At 46.9% G+C, this 24,183-nt stretch overlaps 30 non-coding genes and 3 pseudogenes across 30 annotated transcripts; all 33 read left to right on the top strand.

Moving 5' to 3' along the window:
• The first annotated feature begins 17,486 nt into the window (after positions 1-17,486).
• On the top strand, positions 17,487-17,605 carry LOC115377124 (5S ribosomal RNA). Its single transcript, XR_003929885.1, has one exon. It is a non-coding gene; the product is annotated as a 5S ribosomal RNA (ribosomal RNA).
• Positions 17,606-17,684: 79 nt separating this feature from the next.
• On the top strand, positions 17,685-17,793 carry LOC115377147 (uncharacterized; annotated as a pseudogene).
• Positions 17,794-17,872: 79 nt separating this feature from the next.
• On the top strand, positions 17,873-17,991 carry LOC115377297 (5S ribosomal RNA). Its single transcript, XR_003930041.1, has one exon. It is a non-coding gene; the product is annotated as a 5S ribosomal RNA (ribosomal RNA).
• Positions 17,992-18,079: 88 nt separating this feature from the next.
• LOC115377296 (5S ribosomal RNA) lies at positions 18,080-18,198 on the top strand. The gene has a single exon (XR_003930039.1). It is a non-coding gene; the product is annotated as a 5S ribosomal RNA (ribosomal RNA).
• Positions 18,199-18,277: 79 nt separating this feature from the next.
• LOC115377295 (5S ribosomal RNA) lies at positions 18,278-18,396 on the top strand. The gene has a single exon (XR_003930038.1). It is a non-coding gene; the product is annotated as a 5S ribosomal RNA (ribosomal RNA).
• An 88-nt stretch (positions 18,397-18,484) lies between these two features.
• LOC115377294 (5S ribosomal RNA) lies at positions 18,485-18,603 on the top strand. The gene has a single exon (XR_003930037.1). It is a non-coding gene; the product is annotated as a 5S ribosomal RNA (ribosomal RNA).
• Positions 18,604-18,691: 88 nt separating this feature from the next.
• LOC115377293 (5S ribosomal RNA) lies at positions 18,692-18,810 on the top strand. The gene has a single exon (XR_003930036.1). It is a non-coding gene; the product is annotated as a 5S ribosomal RNA (ribosomal RNA).
• An 88-nt stretch (positions 18,811-18,898) lies between these two features.
• On the top strand, positions 18,899-19,017 carry LOC115377290 (5S ribosomal RNA). The gene has a single exon (XR_003930034.1). It is a non-coding gene; the product is annotated as a 5S ribosomal RNA (ribosomal RNA).
• A 79-nt stretch (positions 19,018-19,096) lies between these two features.
• Positions 19,097-19,215, top strand: LOC115377145 (5S ribosomal RNA). The gene has a single exon (XR_003929906.1). It is a non-coding gene; the product is annotated as a 5S ribosomal RNA (ribosomal RNA).
• Positions 19,216-19,303: 88 nt separating this feature from the next.
• Positions 19,304-19,422, top strand: LOC115377133 (5S ribosomal RNA). Its single transcript, XR_003929894.1, has one exon. It is a non-coding gene; the product is annotated as a 5S ribosomal RNA (ribosomal RNA).
• Positions 19,423-19,510: 88 nt separating this feature from the next.
• Positions 19,511-19,629, top strand: LOC115377289 (5S ribosomal RNA). The gene has a single exon (XR_003930033.1). It is a non-coding gene; the product is annotated as a 5S ribosomal RNA (ribosomal RNA).
• A 79-nt stretch (positions 19,630-19,708) lies between these two features.
• LOC115377140 (5S ribosomal RNA) lies at positions 19,709-19,828 on the top strand. Its single transcript, XR_003929900.1, has one exon. It is a non-coding gene; the product is annotated as a 5S ribosomal RNA (ribosomal RNA).
• A 79-nt stretch (positions 19,829-19,907) lies between these two features.
• On the top strand, positions 19,908-20,026 carry LOC115377288 (5S ribosomal RNA). The gene has a single exon (XR_003930032.1). It is a non-coding gene; the product is annotated as a 5S ribosomal RNA (ribosomal RNA).
• Positions 20,027-20,105: 79 nt separating this feature from the next.
• LOC115377144 (5S ribosomal RNA) lies at positions 20,106-20,224 on the top strand. The gene has a single exon (XR_003929905.1). It is a non-coding gene; the product is annotated as a 5S ribosomal RNA (ribosomal RNA).
• Positions 20,225-20,312: 88 nt separating this feature from the next.
• LOC115377132 (5S ribosomal RNA) lies at positions 20,313-20,431 on the top strand. The gene has a single exon (XR_003929893.1). It is a non-coding gene; the product is annotated as a 5S ribosomal RNA (ribosomal RNA).
• Positions 20,432-20,519: 88 nt separating this feature from the next.
• LOC115377287 (5S ribosomal RNA) lies at positions 20,520-20,638 on the top strand. The gene has a single exon (XR_003930031.1). It is a non-coding gene; the product is annotated as a 5S ribosomal RNA (ribosomal RNA).
• A 79-nt stretch (positions 20,639-20,717) lies between these two features.
• On the top strand, positions 20,718-20,836 carry LOC115377123 (5S ribosomal RNA). The gene has a single exon (XR_003929884.1). It is a non-coding gene; the product is annotated as a 5S ribosomal RNA (ribosomal RNA).
• A 79-nt stretch (positions 20,837-20,915) lies between these two features.
• On the top strand, positions 20,916-21,024 carry LOC115377146 (uncharacterized; annotated as a pseudogene).
• A 79-nt stretch (positions 21,025-21,103) lies between these two features.
• On the top strand, positions 21,104-21,222 carry LOC115377286 (5S ribosomal RNA). The gene has a single exon (XR_003930030.1). It is a non-coding gene; the product is annotated as a 5S ribosomal RNA (ribosomal RNA).
• A 79-nt stretch (positions 21,223-21,301) lies between these two features.
• On the top strand, positions 21,302-21,420 carry LOC115377285 (5S ribosomal RNA). Its single transcript, XR_003930029.1, has one exon. It is a non-coding gene; the product is annotated as a 5S ribosomal RNA (ribosomal RNA).
• A 79-nt stretch (positions 21,421-21,499) lies between these two features.
• Positions 21,500-21,618, top strand: LOC115377284 (5S ribosomal RNA). Its single transcript, XR_003930028.1, has one exon. It is a non-coding gene; the product is annotated as a 5S ribosomal RNA (ribosomal RNA).
• Positions 21,619-21,706: 88 nt separating this feature from the next.
• Positions 21,707-21,825, top strand: LOC115377131 (5S ribosomal RNA). Its single transcript, XR_003929892.1, has one exon. It is a non-coding gene; the product is annotated as a 5S ribosomal RNA (ribosomal RNA).
• Positions 21,826-21,904: 79 nt separating this feature from the next.
• LOC115377283 (5S ribosomal RNA) lies at positions 21,905-22,023 on the top strand. The gene has a single exon (XR_003930027.1). It is a non-coding gene; the product is annotated as a 5S ribosomal RNA (ribosomal RNA).
• Positions 22,024-22,111: 88 nt separating this feature from the next.
• LOC115377282 (5S ribosomal RNA) lies at positions 22,112-22,230 on the top strand. Its single transcript, XR_003930026.1, has one exon. It is a non-coding gene; the product is annotated as a 5S ribosomal RNA (ribosomal RNA).
• Positions 22,231-22,317: 87 nt separating this feature from the next.
• Positions 22,318-22,436, top strand: LOC115377281 (5S ribosomal RNA). The gene has a single exon (XR_003930025.1). It is a non-coding gene; the product is annotated as a 5S ribosomal RNA (ribosomal RNA).
• Positions 22,437-22,524: 88 nt separating this feature from the next.
• LOC115377279 (5S ribosomal RNA) lies at positions 22,525-22,643 on the top strand. Its single transcript, XR_003930023.1, has one exon. It is a non-coding gene; the product is annotated as a 5S ribosomal RNA (ribosomal RNA).
• Positions 22,644-22,722: 79 nt separating this feature from the next.
• LOC115377278 (5S ribosomal RNA) lies at positions 22,723-22,841 on the top strand. Its single transcript, XR_003930022.1, has one exon. It is a non-coding gene; the product is annotated as a 5S ribosomal RNA (ribosomal RNA).
• Positions 22,842-22,920: 79 nt separating this feature from the next.
• On the top strand, positions 22,921-23,039 carry LOC115377277 (5S ribosomal RNA). Its single transcript, XR_003930021.1, has one exon. It is a non-coding gene; the product is annotated as a 5S ribosomal RNA (ribosomal RNA).
• An 88-nt stretch (positions 23,040-23,127) lies between these two features.
• Positions 23,128-23,246, top strand: LOC115377276 (5S ribosomal RNA). The gene has a single exon (XR_003930020.1). It is a non-coding gene; the product is annotated as a 5S ribosomal RNA (ribosomal RNA).
• Positions 23,247-23,325: 79 nt separating this feature from the next.
• LOC115377275 (5S ribosomal RNA) lies at positions 23,326-23,444 on the top strand. Its single transcript, XR_003930019.1, has one exon. It is a non-coding gene; the product is annotated as a 5S ribosomal RNA (ribosomal RNA).
• An 88-nt stretch (positions 23,445-23,532) lies between these two features.
• On the top strand, positions 23,533-23,651 carry LOC115377274 (5S ribosomal RNA). The gene has a single exon (XR_003930018.1). It is a non-coding gene; the product is annotated as a 5S ribosomal RNA (ribosomal RNA).
• Positions 23,652-23,739: 88 nt separating this feature from the next.
• LOC115377136 (5S ribosomal RNA) lies at positions 23,740-23,857 on the top strand. Its single transcript, XR_003929897.1, has one exon. It is a non-coding gene; the product is annotated as a 5S ribosomal RNA (ribosomal RNA).
• A 79-nt stretch (positions 23,858-23,936) lies between these two features.
• LOC115377151 (uncharacterized) lies at positions 23,937-24,061 on the top strand (annotated as a pseudogene).
• The last annotated feature ends 122 nt before the right edge of the window (positions 24,062-24,183 follow it).

Here is a 24,183-nt window from a genome sequence, read left to right as displayed (position 1 = left end):
ACAACGCTGGCAGGGAGCGTCTCACTTATTAATTGTAATGATCATATTGGTTTTAATCAGATCGTAGAGGCACTTGTCAGTATGAAATAAAAATTAAACAATAAAACAAAATGGAATGAATTACGAATAGTCAGTGTTAGGCTATATATAAATCTAAATAGTCTACCCTACACACTGAAATGATATTCAAGGATAATGAATAAAATTTCAAATAAAATAAAATAACATCGGTAACCCTCCTCTCAGAGAGCATCCCATTTATTCATTGTAATAACGTTCTTTTAAATGGAGAGATTGTAGTGTAATCATATAGAGTAGCCTATATCACCTTATATTTATTGTCATCAACACTTGCAATGTTCTGTCGTCATAGTAATCCGCTGCCGTGGTAACATGACTTGCTGGGATGGGATGAAACTGATGGGAAGAAACTTATGACCGAGTGTATTTCGCTGGGTGAAAAGTCCCTGTAGATATCAGTCACAGCAGCCCACCGTCCATACCATTCACCAGTTTAGCTCTGCGTGTTCGGGAAGATAAAAATTTTCTTACCCTCATAGAAGGGCTGACGTTTCTTTATTGCCAATGTACAATTGGAGGACACGTTCCCTCTCCTGAAATCGGTGGAAACAGAGGATGAACGGCCGCGGACGTGCATTAGGACTGGGCTTAGGCATGGGTGCTCTGTGGCATCTTTCCAATTCTGGAGGTTTGGTGAGGCTTTCATCATCCAGCACTTTGACTAAAAGTTCAGACATGAACTTCAGGGGACATTGTCCCTGCTCGCTGTCCTCCCCGACCCCCAGGACCCTGAGATTCACTCGTCTCGCTCTATTCTCATACCTGTCCAACAAGTCTCTCAGACCGTTGTTTTCTTTCTTGAGGTCCAACACGGTGGACTCGAGCTCCGTTACGCTAGTCTCCAGCGTGGCAATCCTGTCACTGTTGTCCGAGAGGGCAACCTCTGCCTCACTAAAGCGGGACTCACATGACTCAACTTTGAGTTTAACAGATTCCAGTGTCGTCTGTATTGATGAAAGTAAGGTCTTGATTAGATTTGTCAGCTCCTCTGTAATATTAGTGCGGTTCTTTTCCAGTTCCTTCACCAACATGGCTAGTGTTAGCGGCTCGGACATTGTTGCACGTGTAGTGCGTCCCTCTTCAGGATTCTTAACCGCTGTTTTGTCTTTCTTGCCCTTGCCTTCCAACATCCCTGTCGTGTATTTAGTAAAAAAGGGGGTCGTTGGTGTAAAGTTAAAGTCACTTTATAGGCGTAACTGTCGAAATAAAGTCAACAATGCTTGGGAGCTCCCCTCTGCACGTCTACCCTAGCACGCCATCATACCGGAAGTCCATCTTCTGTTGGTGACTATGGTTGTGCATGACGGATCACCATTCCTGCCCTGATGATACTGTGGTTTGTGCTATTGTACATGTCTGTTACTCGCTCGTGTCATTTGTATGTTCTTGTCGACTGCAAAACTAATCGCCCCCTATGGGGGACATAATGAATAAAGTTGAGTTGAGTTGAATGTCCCACACCAATCCCAGATGTCAGTCGCAGTGTTGTTTGAACGGAGGTGAAGATGTTCCCTTGGATGAAGGTGAAGCGGTGACTTGGATGGAGATGTGGATGAATGAAGACAGATGAGGTGAGGTGGACAGATAGTGATGAGTACTCCAACTGAAGATCCCCACAGAAAAATAAACCAGCCTTCACACATGTACAGGGCAATTGTTCAACAAGTCCATCATAAATGTCGAATGAAATCTATTTTAAAACAGTTCCTGCTCTAAAGTGTCTTTTTTCCATTTTCATTAACTCACATTAACTGTAAACAGGGGCGCTGTATATGGGGGAAAAGTTAGGACAATTCCAAGGGCCCTTGCCTGACAGGGGACCCAAAAAATAGGTAAAAACTAATATAAAATTATTAAACCATCATCGAGTAAATATTATACACACACACACACACACACACATATATGTGTGTGTACACATATATATATATATATATATATATATATATATATATATGTATATATATATATATTACCTGTAATAGTATGACAAGATGGCGGCTTGCAGTGGCTCCTCGAGCTCCCGGGATTAAGCCTTGACCTTTGAGGCCACTTTTAGCACTAGTTCAGTGCTAAACTTGCATGTTAAGTACAGCTCAATCGAACTGATGGTCATCAGAGACAGTTCGGTTACTACAATTTCACCGGAGCTGAAATCTGCACTCGGAAGAAAGCGCCTCCTCAGAACAATGGAGTGGCACAGTAGAGTACGGGAAGCAGTGGGCAAGAGGAAACGGTGTGCCCGTAAACAGAAGAGAGGAAAGCGGGCAGGTGCACTAGCCCAGCTAAAGGCTAGCAGACCGCCGATTCCAACTCTCTTTCTGGCCAACATCCGCTCACTGGATAATAAAGTGGACTCGTTACGTCTGTGTTTCTACAGAGATGAGGAACTGTGCTGTTCTTTGCCTCACGAAAACCTGGCTTAACAACAGCATGCTGGACTCAGCCTTCCATATGGACAGCCTACAGCTTTTCCGAGCGGACCGTGACCACCAGTCGGGGAAAACACGGGGAGGAGGACTGAATGAAGGTTGGTGTACAAACTGTGGACTGGTTAAAAGCTACTGCTCTGAGGCGATAGAACTGATGACTGTGAGATGTCAGCCGTACTATTTGCCACGAGAGTTCGCCGTGGTGTTCGTCACCATTGTTTACATCCCGCCGGGTGCTAATGCTAACGAAGCATTAAAGGAGCTACACGACACCGTTAGCTCGCTGCAAACAAAGCACCCGGAGGCGTTTTATGTGGTTGCAGGGGACTTCAATCACGTGAAACTGACGGACACTCTGCCCAGATTTTACCAGCATGTCACCTTTCCTACACGGGGAGATAACACTCCGGACTGTGTGTACAGCAACATTCACAGTGCGTACAGAGCTCTTCCCCGCCCCCATCTTGGCCTCTCCGACCACATCTCCATCCTGCTGGTGCCAACATACGGCCCCCTGCTGAGATGGATCAGGCCAACAAAGAAGACAGTCACTGTGTGGCCCAGGGATGCAGCCTCTGTGCTCCAGGACTGTTTTCAGTGCACAGACTGGCAGGTCTTCAGAGAGGCAGCTACATATGAGGGAGAGGTGGACCTGGAGGAATACACCTCCTCCGTCCTCGGCCTCATCTCCAAGTGTGCCGATGATGTCACCACCACTAGGACAGTAACCTGCTATCCGAACCAGAAACCCTGGCTGAATGCTGAGGTGAGAGCGCTGCTGAAAGCTAGGGACGCTGCGTTCAGGGCAGGTGATGCATCAGCACTCAGAGAGGTGAGGAAGGGACTGACTGCGAGGGCTAAAGCCACATACGCCCAGAAAATCCAGGGTCACTTCACCACCAACGACCCCCGGCGCATGTGGAAGGGCATCAAGTGCATCACAGACTACAACATCAGGGACGCACAATGCCCAAGGGACCCCTCCTTGCCAGATGCACTCAACCACTTCTACGCCCACTTTGAGAACCCTGCCCCACCCCACCCCCCACCCCCCCCACCCCCAGCACCAGACTCACACCACCACCTGGCGACACGCCCCTCAGTGTGACCACAGCAGATGTGAGGAAGACCCTCCAAGGAATCAATCCCGCAAAGCTGCAGGCCCTGACAACATCCCAGGGCGGGTATTGAGGGACTGTGCACACCAGCTGTCTGAGGTGCTGGCGGACATCTTTAACACCTCACTGTCACTGTCATCTGTCCCTACCTGCTTAAAGACTGCCACAGTTGTCCCCGTCCCCAAGTGCTCCACAATGATGTCCTTTGAAAGGCTGGTCATGACCCACATCAAGGACTCCATCAACATCACTGTGGACCCCCATCAATATGCCTACAGGAAAAACCGCTCCACTGATGACGCCATTTCATCGGTGGTCCACACAGCCCTCACCCATCTGGAGAGCAGGAACTCCTACGTCCATCTGCTTTTCCTGGATTTCTCCTCTGCCTTCAACACCATCATTCCACAGACCCTGGTGCAGAAGCTCTCTTCCCTTGGACTGAGTCTCACACTGGGGAACTGGGACGACACAGCAGTAGTGGGACGCATCACCAACAATGAGTCCAAATACAGAGAGGAGGTGGAACACCTGGTGCAGTGGTGCAGTGAAAAGCTCTGCATCAACGTGAAAAAGGAGATGGTGGTGGATTTCAGAAGGGGCAAATGCCCTCTCCCTCCCCTGCACATCGGAGGAGCAGCTGTGGAAGTGGTCTCCAGCTTCAGGTACCTGGGTGTGCACATATCCAGTGACCTCACCTGGAGTGCCAACACTTCCCGTCTGGTCAGGAAGGCCCACCAGTGTCTCTACTTCCTCAGGAAGCTGTGGAAAGCTGGACTGGGGAGCTCTGTCCTGAGGAGCTTCTACCACTGTGCGGTGGAGAGCGTCCTCTGCACCTGCATCGCCGTGTGGCATGGCAGCTGCATTGCTGTTGAGAGGAAGGCTCTGCAGAGGGTGGTTAAGGCTGCACAGAGGACTGTGGGGAGCAGCCTTCCCACCACCTCGGACCTCTACACCTCACGATGCAGGGGGAGGGCCCTCCGCATCATGAAGGACTCCACCCATCCCGCTCACAGTCTGTTTCATCCCCTCCCCTCAGGCAGGCGGCTGAGGAGCATTCAGAGCAAGACCACCAGGCTCAGAAACAGCTTCTTCCCTGCAGCTGTTAGACTGTTGAACTTGAGCCATGCTCTGTAGTCTCCCACCCTCTCCCATCTCATTCTGTCTTTCTCCCTTTTTCTGCACAAATCACTTTCCACCATAAGTGCAATATCACTAACATGCGTGTTTAACACTCATTAGCTAATTTCAGCACTGTCTGTGTATCAAGCCTAACAGTTCCTGAATCCCAGTACCGGGCGTCGGGTTCTGTCACTTGGTCCACTTTCTATTCATATACACTGTTTATATTATACTGTTTATATTTATATCGGCTGTATATATATATATGTGTGTGTGTGTGTGTGTGTGTGTGTGTGTGTGTGTGTGTGTGTATATATATATATATATGTATGTATAATCAGACATCTCCCTGCTTCTCCTGCCAACCTACATCCAGCGGACAAAAAGGGTCAAACCAACTGTAAAAACTGTTAAAGTGTGGACAGATGAAGCGGCTCTACAGGACTGTTTTGAATGCACGGACTGGCAGATGTTCAGGGATGCTGCTACCCAGGAGAAACATATTGACCTTGAAGAATACACATCATCAGTGACATCATACATCAGCAAATGTGCTGATGATGTGGTAAAAATAAGGACAGTTAAATCATTCCCTAATGAGAAAGCCTGGATGAATGGAGAGGTGAGAGCTCTATGTAGAGCCAAAAAAGCTGCCTTTAAGTCAGGTGACAAAGAAGCCTACAACACCGCCAGAGCAAAACTGAAAGCTAGCATCAAGGAGGCAAAGCGAAGGCATCAGCAGAGACTGGAGAGAGACCTCAACACCAACAACAGCAAAGACTTGTGGCAGGCGGTCAAACGTGTTACAGGTTACAAAAGCAGGAGCGCTCCCATCATGTGTGAGGCCACGTTACCAGACGAGCTAGACACATTTTATGCTCGCTTTGACCGCTGCAACAGAGAGTCAGCTGTAAAGTCTACTCCGCCTCCAGAGGACCGGCCACTGTCAGTATCCAAAGTGGATGTGAGGAAAGTCCTGCTGAAAGTGAATATGAGTAAAGCTGCTGGGCCTGATAACATCCCTGGCCGTGTACTAAAAACATGTGCCAACCAGCTAGTAGATGTCATTACTGACATTTTCAACATATTGCTGTCACAGGAGAGTGTTCCCACCTGCTTCAAGACAGCCACCATCATCCCTGTGCCTAAAAGGTCTGCAGTGTCTAAATCTATCTAAATGACTACCGCCCTGTGGCACTCACCCCCATCCTAATGAAGTGCTTTGAGAAACTGGTTCTCCAGTACATGAAGAACAACATCCCTGCCAGTCTGGACCCTCAGCAGTTTGCATTCAGAACCAACAGATCCACAGAGGATGCCATCTCCAGTGCTCTCCACTCAGTCTTCACTCACCTTGAGAAAAGCAACACCTACACCAGAATGCTGTTTGTTGATTTCAGCTCAGCTTTCAACACAATCTCCCCCATGAAGCTGATTGGAAAACTGAACACTCTGGGCATCAGTACCACCCTCTGCAACTGGACACTGGACTTCCTCACAAAGACCCCAGTCAGTTCGGATTGGCAGTCTCTCCTCCTCCACTCTAGTGCTCAAGTGATACACACAGTCCCCAGGGCTGTGTGCTCAGCCCCCTCCTGTTCATGCTGTACACTCACGACTGCAACCCCTGACATGGAGAAAACTCTATTGTGAAGTTCGCAGATGACACTACCATCAGGAGGAAATCAACCATCTTGCAGAATGGTGCACAGAAAACAACCTACTGCTCAACGTCAGCAAAACCAAAGAGCTGATAGTTGATTTTAGAAAAAAGGAAGCAAAGACACACAACCCTGTCTACATCAATGGAGCTGAGGTGGAGCAAGTGAGCAGTTTTAAGTTCCTGGGAATCAACATAACAGAGAACCTGACATGGACTTCACATATCTCTGCCCTGGTTAAAAAAGCTCAGAAACAGCTGTATTTCATAAGGAAACTTAAGAAAGCAAAATTCCCACGCCAAGTTCTTGTCAGCTTCTACAAAGGAGCGATTGAAAGCATCCTGACTGGAAACATCACAAACTGGCATGGGATGTGCACGGCCCCGGACAGGAAGACTCTGCAACGAGTGATTAAAACTGCCCAAAACATCATTGGTACTCATCTACCAAGCATCAGTGATATCGGGGAGGTGAGGTGCCTGCGCAGAGCCAAAAGGATCCTAAAAGGCAACACCCACCCCAGCCACAGCCTGTTCACCCTGCTTCCATCAGGCAAAAGATACAGAAGTATCCGCTGCCGTACCACCAGACTACAGAGCAGCTTCTTCTCTCAGGCTGTGAGACTACTAAATGCACCATCTGAACTCCTCCAGGCTTAATAATTCTATTTTCTACACAATCAATCAATTAATCAATCAAGAGGGAACCACACTTTAATTTCATTATTCAACCTGTTGTGTAATGACAAATAAACTTCCTTGTATCCTATATACTTTTTATATTTATACAGGCTGTTTATATTTATTATATACATATACTGTTTGTTTATATTTATATAGGCTGTTTATATTTATTCATATGTACTTCATTTATATTTATATATCTTATTTTTTATATTTACACTTCTTTCTTTTTTTTCCTTTTTTTTTTACCTTGCTTTATTTATTTATTTAGGTTTATACCGGGACCTGAGTCCTTTGTATATCTTATTTTTTATATTTACACTTCTTTCTTTTTCTTTTTTTTTTTTTTTTTTACCTTGCTTTATTTATTTATTTAGGCTTATACCGGGACCTGAGTCCTAATGTAAATGTGAGCTGGTATGACAATAAAGTTCCTTGAATCCTTGAATATGTATATATATATATATATATATGTATATATAAACACTACTCACAAAAAGTTAGGGATATTTGACTTTTGGGTGAAATTTATGTAAAATATAAAAAGTTCACGCTACAGTGATATTATATCATGAAAGTAGGGCATTTAAGTAGAAGCATACACTGGTGATTTCCTCATCTCAAACTATTTCTTGAAACAAAAGCCAACAACAGTGGTGGATATACCACAACAAAAAATGTCAGTGTCAATAACTTGTCATGTGCCCTTGAGCATCAATTACAGCTTGACAACGACGTCTCATGCTGTTCACAAGTCGACTTATTGTCTGCTGAGGCATGGCATCCCACTCTTCTTGAAGGGCGGCCCTCAGGACATTGAGGTTCTGGGGTACAGAGCTCCGAGCCTCTACACGGCGACTCAGCTGATCCCATAGGTTTTCTATGGGATTCAGGTCTGAGAAAGTGCAGGCCACTCCATTTGAGGTACCCCAGTCTCCAGCAGCCGTTCCCTAATGATACGACCTCGATGAGCTGGAGCATCAAACACCCGATGTGAATTTTGCCGTTAAACTCCTTGTTAGAGAACAGTAACTTGTGCAAAAAGTACTGAAACATTGAACAGTTGGACATGTGCATTCAAAAGTTTACAGAAGGTCACATTAAGTTCACCTGTAAAGGTTATAATGCATTTTAGGTTCATCCTGAAATTTCACCCGAAAGCCGAATATCCCTAACTTTTTGTGAGTAGTGTATATATATGTTTTTTTTTTTTTTTGTTTGTTTGTTTTTTTTCCATGGGGCCCAAAATTCCTGGCAGCGCCCCTCCCTGCTGAAAAAAACAGCTTAAACCAGCTAAAGCTAGTAGCAGGTCCAGGCTGGTCTTAGCTGGTTTTAGGCAAGTTTAGCTGGTTTACCAGGCTGGACAAGCTGGTCAGGCTGGTGTTGCTGGTCCATCAGTACAGGTGGCCAGCTTGGTTAGCTGGTCACCAAAGCTGGTGGTCGAGCTGGACCAGCTGGATGGCCAGCAAGAAAAAAACAGCATAGACCAGCATGGATTCTTTGCTGGTCTATGCTGGTTATTGCTGGTTAGTGCTGGTCTGATGCTGGTGTAGCTGGTGGACCAGCATGGGAATGCTGGTGGATGCTGGTGGACCAGCATGGGATGTTGTTGGACCAGCATCCCCCAGCAAACATGCCCCAGTGGGGCCCACGCAGGCTTTTTGTGGGCACTGTGGGCTAGGGCCAGCCCACACCAAACCTACACCGGCCCAGTGCTGGCTTGCCCAGGCAAGGCCCAAAGCTCTGAGCTCACCACGGGCTCTCCGTAAGCAGCCCATAATAGTGGATTGCCCACAGAAAGCCCATGTTGGCCCAGTGTGGGCCAGCCCATTTGGGTCCAGAGCAACTTTTGTACCTTTGGGCCCATGCTGGTTTTGTGCAGGCAGCCCAAAGTCATTTCCCACACTTTGGCGGCTTTTTTTTTTTTTTTTTTTTAATGTAATTTGAAATTCAGAGAGAGACTGCATTTATAGCCTCTGCACAGAATGCATAAAAAATCCATTATTTGAATTGGATTGTGTCTACACATGATCACTTAAAAACTCATGAACAAATATTACTTTTTGTTTTTAACAAGAAAAGCCTATAATTTTTAATAGATAATTGATGTTTTAAAAGGTTTAGCAGGGTTCAGAATTAACAGTTTACCATCTTTTTGGTCAATAGACCTCATTTACATAAAATTATACCTCATTTTTTTAGTTAAAAAAAATAAGGAGAAATTCTGAATTATTTTGACAATAGTTAAACTCAGGCATATAAATGGATGGATTATCGCAGACTGGTATATGTGAAAATGAAATTGACCAGGGAATATTACAGGAGGGGAGAAACTGAAAAAAATAAATAAATAATTTAAAAAAAAAAAAAAAAAATATATATATATATACATATATATATATATATATATAATTCAATGCAAGTAGTGATCATCAATTTTATTTGAAGTGAGTGTAACAGAGAACCATCTGCCATTTTCAGGCAGTTATATGGAAGAAAATATAATTTTAAATATAAAAGAAAAGTGAACACTGCCCTCCCAAATTACGTCCGTGCTTGGAACTATTTTCTGCTGAAGAGGTGCCATATATCACTACGCACTTGAGCCTCTTCACATCACCACCGGAACAGAGCGCGACCGTTACGTCTTCTGGCTGAAGGTGGTATTTTCCCGAGGTAAGTTTTAATTGTAATGTTTCATCTTAAAGTTTAATGTTACAGCAAATATTGTCATAGTGTGTGTTCTCCTGGGATTGTATTTGAGTATGGTTTTAGTTAATTCAGACCATTAGCCATTTTTTCGAACGTTGACGAATGTTAGCTATCTTTGTCAGCTAGCAAACCTTGACATTGACGGTTGGCTTAGCTTAAACTTCACTCAGCGGAAAATAAATATAAGGTTGGGCTAGTGGTCCCTATCATCCTGTTTCTCATATTCCTCACCACAGTGGCCTGCGAGAGTATTTAATTTTCTGACAACAGTCGGGGCTCCAAACTGAGACCAGATCGTGGCATTTTGCCGTTTTTGAGACAGCGCCAATATTTTCACAGCTGCTCTCACAAAGCACGCGCGTCGTTGTGCGTCGAATTTGCCGACGTTTTTCTTTTACTATAATTTTAATAATCCATGTTGAGGGGGGAGAGAGTTCACCTGTCTGAGTGTGTGCGTGAGGAAGGCTGAGGGTCCAGCTGCGTGGGTCACACCACCTACACTCCTCGGTGTGGGTCTGTGCCTTTTTCAGCTAACGTCACAGTCTCTCCGTATGTACTATGTTTTTGCGGACAGGAGACAGAGGGGGCATTTGTTAAACATGGCCTTACACCCTCTACTTACTCAAGTCCACTTTGTTTGCGCCGGTTTGCGCATCCTCACGGCACTTCACGGTTTACTCATGCTAGTCGTGGAGGATCCACAGTGTAAAACGGAGTTCAGTACGTGTAAGAGTGAGGAGGCAAGCACAGTGGAGAAACACAGCGAGAGAAATGTATTGTGTACCAAGTTTTAAAGGCTACTGTACGTTAAAATAGACTATTAGCAGTCAGGGCTTAACGTACACAGCTTTTTTTCTGGCTAAAAATGAAGTGGTACTTGGAGGCCGGTGTCTGATGCATGTAAGTGACTTGTAATGGGCAGCATGGTGGTCAGTATTAGCAGAGATAATATTACCAAGCAGCTGTTTTTATTCCAGAACTACCAGTCAGTTTTTAAATGACTGCATTAATCAGAAATAGTTTTCTTTTCATCAGTAGCTACTTCCCATGTGAACTGTTATGGATTTGGATTATTTTTATGGACTTAAGTCAGAGAGAGTAGATGAGTCTGTTTGCTAGGGGGAAAAAAAACACTTCTCAGGCTGACCATTGAGCGCTGATAAAAGTGATAAAAGAAAATTTTTCCTGAAGCATTTAGCCTCAATAAAGTGTGATGAACAAAAGACACTTTTATAAAATTCTGGGTTATTAAACCGTGACTTTAAAATCAGGACATCAGTGAAAACAGACAATACTAATAATCAAAAATATTAATGTTTCTTTTCAGTAAAACTTATTTGTGTGCCGCTGCCTGACACAGTGCGCAGTTTAAATACTGCATGCAGGTTTTTATTCAGTGCAGATGTTTGTTGATCAGGTAACAGTACAGAGAGAGAAACTCATATGGCTGTGAGCCTAATATTACAGCACTGATGTGCTCAGACACAAACAGCTATTGAACTGACTGACAGCTGATCCAGATGTGATCAGGTCCGAACGACACCTCCCTAAAACTCCTTCCCTTCATAACCGCTAGTTCCTGGACATTTTTAGACATAAAAAAAATGTCGGCAAATTTACAAGTTGCACACGTGCAAGTGGTTGCCAAATATGCTTGCGCTGTCTCAAGGGTCGCTGCAAAAAGTGACCATTTGGTCGCAGTCTGGAGCCCTGTACAACAAATGACAACAAATGACACACCCAAATATGCTCATAATGTCAAATGTTATCTTCAAACAAACAGTGTGAATTCTAGAATAAACTGATACTGTAATGTGCTTTTATTGTCTTTCACAAGGAAAATTACCCACGTCTTGGCCTTCTTTCTCTACTCTCCTTCTCTCTCACTCCATCCCTCTGTTTCTCTCCCTCTTTGTTCCCACCCTACTCTCTCTTCCAGAACAGAGACAGAAAACCAAGAAGTACAGACAAAAGAGGAGTTGATCTTGACTTCCTGGTTTGTGACACAGAGTAGAGAGATTAAGGTATATCTCTGTCTCACTCAAGCACACACACACACACACACACACACACAAAGAAGGAATACGTCCACTCTGTTGGCATATTTAACATATTATTCACTGCTACACTGTCTAAGTGATTGAACATGGTGGCAGCTCTGGAAATAGAAAATGAATATGTGGAGGACAGTGTTGATATTGTGGCGGCCCGCCAAAAATAAATGACTGTTTGATAACACTGGTATTAGAAATAGCATATAGATACTGCTCACTACACACAGTATTTTATATAGGCCCCTTTACTTTTATGTTTCAGAGGCTGTAAGAAAATGCTCCCTCCAGCCAAGTCCTCAGGAGTCTGAAGTTGAGGATGAGATGAAGGTGTGGCTACGGAATTCAAGAGACAGCAGGTGGACGAATGGAGCGCTAACATCGTCGGCTGACTACCCAAGAGACTTGAGGGGAAGAGTGAGCTTTGCCAATCAATACATCACCTCAATTGAAATACGGACATGTTAGCAGCACACAAGAATATATTTTCAGCATCAGAGGTCAGAGTTTTTGCTTTTTCTTTGTTTGAAGTATGGGCTGAAAAATGTGCCACTAGTAACTGAATTTGAATCATTCATATTTGGATTTTGACTGCAGTTCCTCTCATGTTCCGTTGACCATGTTTCGTAAGAAGAGTTAGGGGGTCACGAACAATAGATATCAATAGATCACCAGGTGATTTCACTGATTACCTCACCTTGTATCAGAAAGGAGGAACCAATCAGTGAAATCACCTGGTGGAGGTTTCGGTTGGAATGAAAACCTGCAGCCTCTTGGCTCTCCATGGCACCAGTTTGACAACCCTGTCTTAAATTAATAAGGCTGTAATGTGCAGAGTAGAACATTTTTCATTCAGTGTAATGTGTTTGTATTTAATAAATGAATTGATTGGAATCCTTTGGACTATTGTACATTTTTGACAATGCATACATCAATGACCACATCCATTTCAGATGTATGGAACTCCCAAAGGAAACTACACTTCTAGCTGAAATACATTAATGTGTGGAACTGATTTATTGTTTTAGATTAATGGGGGGATTTAACTGCAAAATCAGTGTGGGCCTAGCGAGGGCAGTGAGGGCTTCCTGAAGGCTAGGTAAAGCCTGCCTGCTGTGCGCCCTCTAGCCAGCCCTAAGTGGGCCCATACAGGGCCAGTGCAGGCTTCCTTAGGGGTTAATGAGGGCTGCCCATGCGGGACCAGCACTGAGGGGCCAACATTTTGCCAATGAGCAAATTCTCAGGGGACCTGCACGGGCAGCCCACTGGGAGCCCTAAGTGGGCTTGTAAAGGGCCACTGCAGGCCTGTTTGCTGGGCGAGCATGGGATGCTGGTGACCAGCATAACCAGCATGGAATGCTGGTCACCAGCATAACCAGCATGGGATGCTGGACCAGCATGGAATGCGGGTCACCAGCATAACCAGCACAGGATGCTGGTCACCAGCATCAAAACACAACATATGCTGGTTTTGCTGGTGACCAGCCTTGCTGGTCTATGCTAGTTTTTTTAACAGGGTAATTTATTTAAATAAAGTTTTTCTGCTTCAGTTCACTTAATGTGTTATTTTATTTTGTTTATGTGTACAAATAGACTTTAAATAGCCTTCATTCAGGTACATTTTCATGACCAGCTCAACCAACCATCTGATTCTGTTAACTGTTCCAATGTTCCAAATGTTATGATGAAAATTACTTCATAAATGATGGTACGTTGTTGTTTGCAGTAAATATGAAACTGACACTCAACTTTCTCATTTTAATGGATTTTGTTAATACATACCTTTTTTATATATCTCCTGCTGTTTGCAACTGGCTGAAATTCACCATCATATATTCTATTCAGGAAACAAGGTAGTGTACCACCTTAAACCAGTATAAAACAGCTAAAACATCAGCATAAGATGGCCCTCTCCAGCTTGACCAGCTAAAACCACCAGCATAGGCTGGCCCTCTCCAGCTTGACCAGCTAAAACCACCAGCATAGGCTGGCCCTCTCCAGCTTGACCAGCTAAAACCAGCATAGGCTGGCCCTCTCCAGCTTAACCAGCTAAAACCACCAGCATAGGCTGGCCCTCTCCAGCTTGACCAGCTAAAACCAGCATAGGCTGGCCCTCTCCAGCTTGACCAGCTAAAACCACCATCATAGGCTGGCCCTCTCCAGCTTGACCAGCTAAAGTGTGTCCAAAACACACCTTAGACCAGCTATACCATAGACCAGCTGGAATTAAGCTGGTCACCAGCTTGACCAGCTAAGGCTGGTCAAGCTGGTTTTTTCACCAGGGCTGACTGTAAATATTCATTAACTCATCACAGCAGTAGATATTCATTAAGTCACTGTAACTGTAGATATAGCAATATAACTATAAATCTGTAAACTGTAAATCTTAAGGCAAATAAACTCAACATAACCATCTTAAAAATCAGGTACATTGTCACCTCTTCCACAGACTACAAATACACAACTTATAAAGCACAGTGACCAGTGGTAGCAAAGCTACAAAATGACTTCCATTAATCCTTGCTTCAACTGCAAAATTTCACTGACCCCACACCGGCGTTTAGCTAGCTTCAGCAACAGAAATTAGCAGGCAACACAAAATACAATTTAGCAATCTCACATGGCTCATAGGGCATACAACACCATTAATACATATACACAACCTCACTTTATCCTCTTAAAGATCACCCTGACTGGTTTTATTAATAAAAATACCGACCTACCAGCCTCTAATTTTTTTTTTATCTGTGTACCATGCTTGCTATGGGAGTTAGCATGCTAATGCAACAGGTATTCAATTACGGCTATTAACTCACCGGGATTTTAATTGTGAACAGTTCTAAGTTGTTTCCAGGCAGCGTTCTCTGCTGTGCGTGAGCAGCGGGTGTCAATCAACGTCAGCCTCTCTCTTAAAGGGACAGTAATGTAATGTCAATCTAGGGTGAATTTACCTAGATTTCAATTGCATGTGGTGTAACTGTAGAAGAGAGCGTATTTATTTCACTAGCCTTGATTTATGTTATGTTTTCTTCATCAACACAGGACACACCAGTGATGAGTTGCGCCTTAATTCTTTTCTTTTTGTTACAACCTATCCCACTAATGTTAAAAACATGGGTTAAAGGGATACTTCATCCAAAAATTTTAATTTGTATATCAATTACTCATGGTTAGATGTCTTGAATCCACAACGTCCCGCAGCAGAACTGGAGAACTCAAAAAACATTAGCCACCCATCATCACCCAAACCCATCATCCAGCATAATCCAAGACTTCTTTATCCACAGTTGTATATTCAATACTTCGAACACTGTTATTTTAGTTAAAAACAACCTAAATAAAACAGTTCCGCTTCAACGTTCTCGCATCGTACAGCGTATGTACGGTGTGCGCAATCAAGCGCGTCAGATCACACATTACTGGATAAGCCATAGAACAGTTATTCAACTTTATATGTTTCCACTTATTCTATTACATGTTTTGGTTTGAATGTTTAGGATATTTTCAATGGGTGAATAAAAAATATTAATAATAATAAAAAAAAAGAAAAAAAAATGAAAAAAAAACAAAAACACAAAGCTTTCTCAGGGCGGGCCAATGAGAAAAGTGGACGGACACCTAATATACCTATATCACTGCTCTGCGAGCTCTTCCAGGGGAATCCTGAGGCGTTCCCAAGCCAGCCGAGCGATATAATCTCTCCAGTGCGTCCTGGGACTGCCCTGAGGTCTCCTCCCAGATGGCCATGCCTGAAACACCTCCCCAGGGAGGCGTCCGGGAGGCATCCTGACCAGATGCCCGAGCCACCTCAACTGGCTCTGCTCAATGTGGAGGAGCAGCGTCTCTACTCAGAGCTCCTCCCGGATGTCCGAGCTCCTCACCCTATCTCTAAGGCTGAGCCCAGCCACCCTGGGGAGGAAATTCATTTCAGCCGCTTGTATTCACGATCGAGTTTGGCTCATATTTCAGCACCAGGGACAGCGATCAGACGTAGGTAACATGTTTGAATTCATTCCTGTGGGGAAAAACGACAGTCAAGTAAAATAAAATAACAAGGGGAAATTCTTCCCCTAATTTTTTTATGACAAAAGGCAATGCATCAAACACAATCCAAAATATGATGATAGAGCTTTATCATAAAAGATGGATAATATTAGAGTTTACATTAACACTGTTCAAATTTTCATTGTAGATTTACAGTAAATATCTGGCTACTAGTTGCATTACTTTCACAGTAATTTCACAGTAGTTTAATATAAAAATTTCACAGTAATGACTGCACATGATTAACAATAATGTACTGTAAATATTTCACAGTAAAATACAATGCAACTACAGCTGTATACTATAACTTTACTGTTGCCATGCACATAGAATTATTGTGATATAGCAATATGTATCTGTGGAATAGTATTTTTAAATTACAGTAATTGCCTTGATTTTTGATTTTTACTGTAAAAGTAATGCAACTCAGTAGCCAGAAATTTACTGTAAATTTACAATTTAAATAATACTGTAAAATATTGCAAATTTAACTTTGTAACTGTGATTTTACCATACAAACATGGTTTGGATTTACTAAATTAAAAGTCAAAACAAGAACAAATAAAACAAAGACAAAACTAATTTAACTTTTTAATAATTCCAAAAATATTAAATTCAACAATTGACTATGTCAAAAGAACAATTTACAGCAGTTTTTAAACATTAAATATACACAGTGTAAACAATTAACAACTTTTAAACATGAACATACCATAACATGAACATACCTAATACATACCATAAACGATAGCCTAGGACTTGAACATATTCACAGAAACCACTCAAAGTCCACCAGTTTTCTTTGGAGAGTGCTCACCTGTTGATTTATGGCACCTCCACGCTTCTTTCTTGATTTCTACCCAATCTCAGGGTTAATGCCCAAGAAACACCTGTAAACAATAAAAAAAGACAACTTTCAGTTTTACAGATTTAATATTGCATTATCCACGGCACATGCAGTGGTTCCCCTTTAACTAAATTCTACACCAAAGACATTAGTACCAAAAGCCGGGCATGTAGAAATTGCGATGCACGTGCAAACATTGAAAAATGAACACTTGTTCAAAAAAAGTGAGAATTAAGCGAGCAACCCTGGTGTCAAGTCAGCCACTTGACACCAGGGTTAGGATGGTGGATGGGGTGACAGTGCTAAATAGTAGAAGGGAACAAAGTATAATGGAAACTAGTAAAATTCCTGTGACAATAATGCACGAAAGTTGATAAAGTTTTTTTTTTTTTTTTTTTTTTACCAAAAAGGAGCACGTGCACAGCTCACAGGTTGTGTGCTCTCTTTTCCGTGCTATCAGCATGAGAGAGTTGAGTGTTGGGCTGCTGAATTTGCTTCAGATTGACCAAATACAGAGAGCAAATTAGAGAATGCTCAACCATAGCGCTCACTCTCATTGTGTCCGTCCCATCTCGGAAGCTAAGCAGGGTCGGGCCTGGTTAGTACTTGGATGGGAGACCGCCTGGGAATACCAGGTGCTGTAAGCTTTTCTATTTTGACGGGCCGTTCTGTTCTTTGGGCTCTTTCTCTCTGCTTGACAGATGCATAAAAAGCCCGGCTGCTGCACCAGCTGTCGCTTACGGCCACACCACCCTGAGCACGCCCGATCTCGTCCGATCTCGGAAGCTAAGCAGGGTCGGGCCTGGTTAGTACTTGGATGGGAGACCGCCTGGGAATACCAGGTGCTGTAAGCTTTTCTATTTTGACGGGCCATTCTGTTCTTTGCGCTCTTTTTGCAGATGCATAAAAAGCCCGGCTGCTGCACCAGCTGTCGCTTACGGCCACACCACCCTGAGCACGCCCGATCTCGGAAGCTAAGCAGGGTCGGGCCTGGTTAGTACTTGGATGGGAGACCGCCTGGGAATACCAGGTGCTGTAAGCTTTTCAATTTTGACGGGCCGTTCTGTTCTTTGCGCTCTTTTTGCAGATGCATAAAAAGCCCGGCTGCTGCACCAGCTGTCGCTTACGGCCACACCACCCTGAGCACGCCCGATCTCGTCCGATCTCGGAAGCTAAGCAGGGTCGGGCCTGGTTAGTACTTGGATGGGAGACCGCCTGGGAATACCAGGTGCTGTAAGCTTTTCTATTTTGACGGGCCGTTCTGTTCTTTGGGCTCTTTCTCTCTGCTTGACAGATGCATAAAAAGCCCGGATGCTGCACCAGCTGTCGCTTACGGCCACACCACCCTGAGCACGCCCGATCTCGTCCGATCTCGGAAGCTAAGCAGGGTCGGGCCTGGTTAGTACTTGGATGGGAGACCGCCTGGGAATACCAGGTGCTGTAAGCTTTTCTATTTTGACGGGCCGTTCTGTTCTTTGCGCTCTTTTTGCAGATGCATAAAAAGCCCGGCTGCTGCACCAGCTGTCGCTTACGGCCACACCACCCTGAGCACGCCCGATCTCGTCCGATCTCGGAAGCTAAGCAGGGTCGGGCCTGGTTAGTACTTGGATGGGAGACCGCCTGGGAATACCAGGTGCTGTAAGCTTTTCTATTTTGACGGGCCGTTCTGTTCTTTGCGCTCTTTGCGCTCTTTTTGCAGATGCATAAAAAGCCCGGCTGCTGCACCAGCTGTCGCTTACGGCCACACCACCCTGAGCACGCCCGATCTCGTCCGATCTCGGAAGCTAAGCAGGGTCGGGCCTGGTTAGTACTTGGATGGGAGACCGCCTGGGAATACCAGGTGCTGTAAGCTTTTCTATTTTGACGGGCCGTTCTGTTCTTTGCGCTCTTTGTGCTCTTTTTGCAGATGCATAAAAAGCCCGGCTGCTGCACCAGCTGTCGCTTACGGCCACACCACCCTGAGCACGCCCGATCTCGTCCGATCTCGGAAGCTAAGCAGGGTCGGGCCTGGTTAGTACTTGGATGGGAGACCGCCTGGGAATACCAGGTGCTGTAAGCTTTTCTATTTTGACGGGCCGTTCTGTTCTTTGCGCTCTTTGCGCTCTTTTTGCAGATGCATAAAAAGCCCGGCTGCTGCACCAGCTGTCGCTTACGGCCACACCACCCTGAGCACGCCCGATCTCGTCCGATCTCGGAAGCTAAGCAGGGTCGGGCCTGGTTAGTACTTGGATGGGAGACCGCCTGGGAATACCAGGTGCTGTAAGCTTTTCTATTTTGACGGGCCGTTCTGTTCTTTGCGCTCTTTTTGCAGATGCATAAAAAGCCCGGCTGCTGCACCAGCTGTCGCTTACGGCCACACCACCCTGAGCACGCCCGATCTCGTCCGATCTCGGAAGCTACGCAGGGTCGGCCCTGGTTAGTACTTGGATGGGAGACCGCCTGGGAATACCAGGTGCTGTAAGCTTTTCTATTTTGACGGGCCGTTCTGTTCTTTGCGCTCTTTGCGCTCTTTTTGCAGATGCATAAAAAGCCCGGCTGCTGCACCAGCTGTCGCTTACGGCCACACCACCCTGAGCAAGCCCGATCTCGTCCGATCTCGGAAGCTAAGCAGGGTCGGGCCTGGTTAGTACTTGGATGGGAGACCGCCTGGGAATACCAGGTGCTGTAAGCTTTTCTATTTTGACGGGCCGTTCTGTTCTTTGCGCTCTTTCTCTCTGCTTGACAGATGCATAAAAAGCCCGGCTGCTGCACCAGCTGTCGCTTACGGCCACACCACCCTGAGCACGCCCGATCTCGTCCGATCTCGGAAGCTAAGCAGGGTCGGGCCTGGTTAGTACTTGGATGGGAGACCGCCTGGGAATACCAGGTGCTGTAAGCTTTTCTATTTTGACGGGCCGTTCTGTTCTTTGCGCTCTTTTTGCAGATGCATAAAAAGCCCGGCTGCTGCACCAGCTGTCGCTTACGGCCACACCACCCTGAGCACGCCCGATCTCGTCCGATCTCGGAAGCTAAGCAGGGTAGGGCCTGGTTAGTACTTGGATGGGAGGACCGCCTGGGAATACCAGGTGCTGTAAGCTTTTCTATTTTGACGGGCCGTTCTGTTCTTTGCGCTCTTTTTGCAGATGCATAAAAAGCCCGGCTACTGCACCATCTGTCGCTTACGGCCACACCACCCTGAGCACGCCCGATCTCGTCCGATCTCGGAAGCTAAGCAGGGTCGGGCCTGGTTAGTACTTGGATGGGAGACCGCCTGGGAATACCAGGTGCTGTAAGCTTTTCTATTTTGACGGGCCGTTCTGTTCTTTGCGCTCTTTTTGCAGATGCATAAAAAGCCCGGCTGCTGCACCAGCTGTCGCTTACGGCCACACCACCCTGAGCACGCCCGATCTCGTCCGATCTCGGAAGCTACGCAGGGTCGGCCCTGGTTAGTACTTGGATGGGAGACCGCCTGGGAATACCAGGTGCTGTAAGCTTTTCTATTTTGACGGGCCGTTCTGTTCTTTGCGCTCTTTGCGCTCTTTTTGCAGATGCATAAAAAGCCCGGCTGCTGCACCAGCTGTCGCTTACGGCCACACCACCCTGAGCAAGCCCGATCTCGTCCGATCTCGGAAGCTAAGCAGGGTCGGGCCTGGTTAGTACTTGGATGGGAGACCGCCTGGGAATACCAGGTGCTGTAAGCTTTTCTATTTTGACGGGCCGTTCTGTTCTTTGCGCTCTTTCTCTCTGCTTGACAGATGCATAAAAAGCCCGGCTGCTGCACCAGCTGTCGCTTACGGCCACACCACCCTGAGCACGCCCGATCTCGTCCGATCTCGGAAGCTAAGCAGGGTCGGGCCTGGTTAGTACTTGGATGGGAGACCGCCTGGGAATACCAGGTGCTGTAAGCTTTTCTATTTTGACGGGCCGTTCTGTTCTTTGCGCTCTTTTTGCAGATGCATAAAAAGCCCGGCTGCTGCACCAGCTGTCGCTTACGGCCACACCACCCTGAGCACGCCCGATCTCGTCCGATCTCGGAAGCTAAGCAGGGTAGGGCCTGGTTAGTACTTGGATGGGAGACCGCCTGGGAATACCAGGTGCTGTAAGCTTTTCTATTTTGACGGGCCGTTCTGTTCTTTGCGCTCTTTTTGCAGATGCATAAAAAGCCCGGCTGCTGCACCAGCTGTCGCTTACGGCCACACCACCCTGAGCACGCCCGATCTCGGAAGCTAAGCAGGGTCGGGCCTGGTTAGTACTTGGATGGGAGACCGCCTGGGAATACCAGGTGCTGTAAGCTTTTCAATTTTGACGGGCCGTTCTGTTCTTTGCGCTCTTTTTGCAGATGCATAAAAAGCCCGGCTGCTGCACCAGCTGTCGCTTACGGCCACACCACCCTGAGCACGCCCGATCTCGTCCGATCTCGGAAGCTAAGCAGGGTCGGGCCTGGTTAGTACTTGGATGGGAGACCGCCTGGGAATACCAGGTGCTGTAAGCTTTTCAATTTTGACGGGCCGTTCTGTTCTTTGCGCTCTTTTTGCAGATGCATAAAAAGCCCGGCTGCTGCACCAGCTGTCGCTTACGGCCACACCACCCTGAGCACGCCCGATCTCGTCCGATCTCGGAAGCTAAGCAGGGTCGGGCCTGGTTAGTACTTGGATGGGAGACCGCCTGGGAATACCAGGTGCTGTAAGCTTTTCTATTTTGACGGGCCGTTCTGTTCTTTGCGCTCTTTTTGCAGATGCATAAAAAGCCCGGCTGCTGCACCAGCTGTCGCTTACGGCCACACCACCCTGAGCACGCCCGATCTCGTCCGATCTCGGAAGCTAAGCAGGGTCGGGCCTGGTTAGTACTTGGATGGGAGACCGCCTGGGAATACCAGGTGCTGTAAGCTTTTCTATTTTGACAGGCCGTTCTGTTCTTTGCGCTCTTTGCTCTCTTTTTGCAGATGCATAAAAAGCCCGGCTGCTGCACCAGCTGTCGCCTACGGCCACACCACCCTGAGCACGCCCGATCTCGTCCGATCTCGGAAGCTAAGCAGGGTCGGGCCTGGTTAGTACTTGGATGGGAGACCGCCTGGGAATACCAGGTGCTGTAAGCTTTTCAATTTTGACGGGCCATTCTGTTCTTTGCGCTCTTTTTGCAGATGCATAAAAAGCCCGGCTGCTGCACCAGCTGTCGCTTACGGCCACACCACCCTGAGCACGCCCGATCTCGTCCGATCTCGGAAGCTAAGCAGGGTCGGGCCTGGTTAGTACTTGGATGGGAGACCGCCTGGGAATACCAGGTGCTGTAAGCTTTTCTATTTTGACGGGCCGTTCTGTTCTTTGCGCTCTTTGCGCTCTTTTTGCAGATGCATAAAAAGCCCGGCTGCTGCACCAGCTGTCGCTTACGGCCACACCACCCTGAGCACGCCCGATCTCGTCCGATCTCGGAAGCTAAGCAGGGTCGGGCCTGGTTAGTACTTGGATGGGAGACCGCCTGGGAATACCAGGTGCTGTAAGCTTTTCTATTTTGACGGGCCGTTCTGTTCTTTGGGCTCTTTCTCTCTGCTTGACAGATGCATAAAAGCCCGGCTGCTGCACCAGCTGTCGCTTACGGCCACACCACCCTGAGCACGCCCGATCTCGTCCGATCTCGGAAGCTAAGCAGGGTCGGGCCTGGTTAGTACTTGGATGGGAGACCGCCTGGGAATACCAGGTGCTGTAAGCTTTTCAATTTTGACGGGCCGTTCTGTTCTTTGCGCTCTTTGCGCTCTTTTTGCAGATGCATAAAAAGCCCGGCTGCTGCACCAGCTGTCGCTTACGGCCACACCACCCTGAGCACGCCCGATCTCGTCCGATCTCGGAAGCTAAGCAGGGTCGGGCCTGGTTAGTACTTGGATGGGAGACCGCCTGGGAATACCAGGTGCTGTAAGCTTTTCTATTTTGACGGGCCGTTCTGTTCTTTGCGCTCTTTTTGCAGATGCATAAAAAGCCCGGCTGCTGCACCAGCTGTCGCTTACGGCCACACCACCCTGAGCACGCCCGATCTCGTCCGATCTCGGAAGCTAAGCAGGGTCGGGCCTGGTTAGTACTTGGATGGGAGACCGCCTGGGAATACCAGGTGCTGTAAGCTTTTCAATTTTGACGGGCCGTTCTGTTCTTTGCGCTCTTTTTGCAGATGCATAAAAAGCCCGGCTGCTGCACCAGCTGTCGCTTACGGCCACACCACCCTGAGCACGCCCGATCTCGTCCGATCTCGGAAGCTAAGCAGGGTCGGGCCTGGTTAGTACTTGGATGGGAGACCGCCTGGGAATACCAGGTGCTGTAAGCTTTTCTATTTTGACGGGCCGTTCTGTTCTTTGGGCTCTTTCTCTCTGCTTGACAGATGCATAAAAAGCCCGGCTGCTGCACCAGCTGTCGCTTACGGCCACACCACCCTGAGCACGCCCGATCTCGTCCGATCTCGGAAGCTAAGCAGGGTCGGGCCTGGTTAGTACTTGGATGGGAGACCGCCTGGGAATACCAGGTGCTGTAAGCTTTTCTATTTTGACGGGCCATTCTGTTCTTTGCGCTCTTTTTGCAGATGCATAAAAAGCCCGGCTGCTGCACCAGCTGTCGCTTACGGCCACACCACCCTGAGCACGCCCGATCTCGTCCGATCTCGGAAGCTAAGCAGGGTCGGGCCTGGTTAGTACTTGGATGGGAGACCGCCTGGGAATACCAGGTGCTGTAAGCTTTTCTATTTTGACGGGCCGTTCTGTTCTTTGCGCTCTTTGCGCTCTTTTTGCAGATGCATAAAAAGCCCGGCTGCTGCACCAGCTGTCGCTTACGGCCACACCACCCTGAGCACGCCCGATCTCGTCCGATCTCGGAAGCTAAGCAGGGTCGGGCCTGGTTAGTACTTGGATGGGAGACCGCCTGGGAATACCAGGTGCTGTAAGCTTTTCTATTTTGACGGGCCGTTCTGTTCTTTGGGCTCTTTCTCTCTGCTTGACAGATGCATAAAAAGCCCGGCTGCTGCACCAGCTGTCGCTTACGGCCACACCACCCTGAGCACGCCCGATCTCGTCCGATCTCGGAAGCTAAGCAGGGTCGGGCCTGGTTAGTACTTGGATGGGAGACCCCTGGGAATACCAGGTGCTGTAAGCTTTTCTATTTTGACGGGCCGTTCTGTTCTTTGCGCTCTTTTTGCAGATGCATAAAAAGCCCGGCTGCTGCACCAGCTGTCGCTTACGGCCACACCACCCTGAGCACGCCCGATCTCGTCCGATCTCGGAAGCTAAGCAGGGTCGGGCCTGGTTAGTACTTGGATGGGAGACACCTGGGAAGGATAGCTCAGAGGTGCTGTAAGCTTTTCTATTTGACGGGCCTTCTGTTCTTTGCCGCTCTTTGTGCTCTTTGCAGATGCATAAAAGCCCGGCCTGCTTCAGGAGCGGTCCGCTACGGCCACACCACCCTGAGCACGCCCGATCTCG

This window comes from Myripristis murdjan, chromosome 18 (assembly GCF_902150065.1).
Source record: "Myripristis murdjan chromosome 18, fMyrMur1.1, whole genome shotgun sequence".
Lineage (NCBI taxonomy): Eukaryota > Metazoa > Chordata > Actinopteri > Holocentriformes > Holocentridae > Myripristis > Myripristis murdjan.
This window is presented reverse-complemented; position numbering and strand designations above follow the sequence as displayed.